At 46.8% G+C, this 1,638-nt stretch overlaps 1 non-coding gene across 1 annotated transcript; it reads left to right on the top strand.

Annotated features, from left to right (window-relative positions):
• The first annotated feature begins 208 nt into the window (after positions 1–208).
• LOC132505407 (U6 spliceosomal RNA) lies at positions 209–315 on the top strand. The gene has a single exon (XR_009535398.1). It is a non-coding gene; the product is annotated as a U6 spliceosomal RNA (small nuclear RNA).
• Positions 316–1,638: the final 1,323 nt, after the last annotated feature.

Here is a 1,638-nt window from a genome sequence, read left to right as displayed (position 1 = left end):
CATTTGCATATAGAATGTAAGAAGGTTATGGAGACTATTAAATTTAACTTGGCCGTAATCACAAAGACATGAGAGTTGTGTGATACAAAAGGTCAAAACGTCTTGTATACTGTGAAATTTTTTTAAAAAGGGCCACAGTGTAATCACCATAATCGTAAAAGTTTTTATATTCTTAGCTTTATAAACGTCGCGAGAAGCAAGTACTACTGTGCTCGCTTCGGCAGCACATATACTAAAATTGGAACGATACAGAGAAGATTAGCATGGCCCCTGCGCAAGGATGACACGCAAATTCGTGAAGCGTTCCATATTTTTGTCCCTGAGTTTACCAGGTGCACAGTTTGCACGTTGATGCAAACACTTTACACATACAGGTTCTACTTTTTGTTTGACACAAAGGAAACTGTAGTCCCTGGAGATGGAGTAAAAGTGTGGGCAGTCAGATTCATCGCTTTGCTGTGCTTTTCACATCTGGCTCTCGGGCCCCAGTCTTCAACCTTTCAAATCTTGCTTCTGCTTCCCTCTGCATTATCCTGAGTTCTACTGTACCTTACACTTAAGGAAATGGCCTTGCCAAAATTGATCCGTTTCATGTCCAAAACATAACAGGACCTTAGTGCTACCATAAACATAAGTTGTACTATACCAGGAACTTGGAACAAGACTGACTCCTCATGCTGCCTCTGAATCTTAAAAAAATAAAGTAATAATAATGCACACTCCTTACTGAACATCCATGGGCCAGGGCCTTCACCGGTATCTCATTTTAATATTCCTGACAGCCCTACCTTGTGGGTATTACTGCCACCATTTCACAGGAGACACTGAGAGGTAAAGCCACCTGGGCATGATCACTTACAAAGTGGCTGAAACAAGACCTGATAAGACCTTTAGAGGCACAGACCCTGAAAAGACCCAGGTTCTGCCCCCAGGTAATTCAATTGCAAAAAGCAGTCCTAATGAATAAGATGAGAAGGGAAAAAAGGCCAACAAAGTTCAGATTTCCTGTGATGTGTTTGTCAGCGTTTTTTGAGGTACCAGTTTCTTTCCAGGGGAAAAATGTTGGTGCATATGCTTTGCTGGTGCCCGAGCACGCGCGTAGTCCGCCTGGCGGTCTCTGCAGCCGCTGCGAGCCAGGTTGGTCTGTCTCCAGCGGCCGCACCGCTCCCAGGCTCTGTGCTCTCTTTAGTCAAGGCACACGGACAGTCTCGGAGCCCCAGGGCCGCCCCAGGGCAGCGGCGGGCCCTCTCCCGCCGGGCGCTCGGAGCTGCCGAGCAGCGTACCATCAAGGATCCATTTCTGTTCTCTTCAGTGGAGATGAAATGATCCTTTCCAGGTAACAGCCGAGAATAGGGATCCGTGGGACCTCTCGTTGCGCCTCCTCAGCTCACGGCCTCCAGTTCATGGAGTTAGAGGACAATCTTTGGCTTTCTTTTCTCCCCCCAAAGATGTCTGGTTCCTTGGAGGCCACTTGGATAATTGGGTGAGTAGTTTTAAAGGTCACTTTCTGGGATGTCCAACGAGGAAATGACCAGTGGTGGTTTGGCTCTCTCTCCTTCTAAAGAAACTCGTCATCCTTCGTCCCTCTTCTTGGCATAACCCTGGTCTCAGAGCAAAAACTAGAAAAGACACAAGCAA

Source organism: Lagenorhynchus albirostris, chromosome 1 (genome assembly GCF_949774975.1).
Source record: "Lagenorhynchus albirostris chromosome 1, mLagAlb1.1, whole genome shotgun sequence".
Lineage (NCBI taxonomy): Eukaryota > Metazoa > Chordata > Mammalia > Artiodactyla > Delphinidae > Lagenorhynchus > Lagenorhynchus albirostris.
The sequence above is the reverse complement of the archived record's forward strand: the minus strand, read 5'-3'. Positions and strand labels throughout refer to the sequence as shown.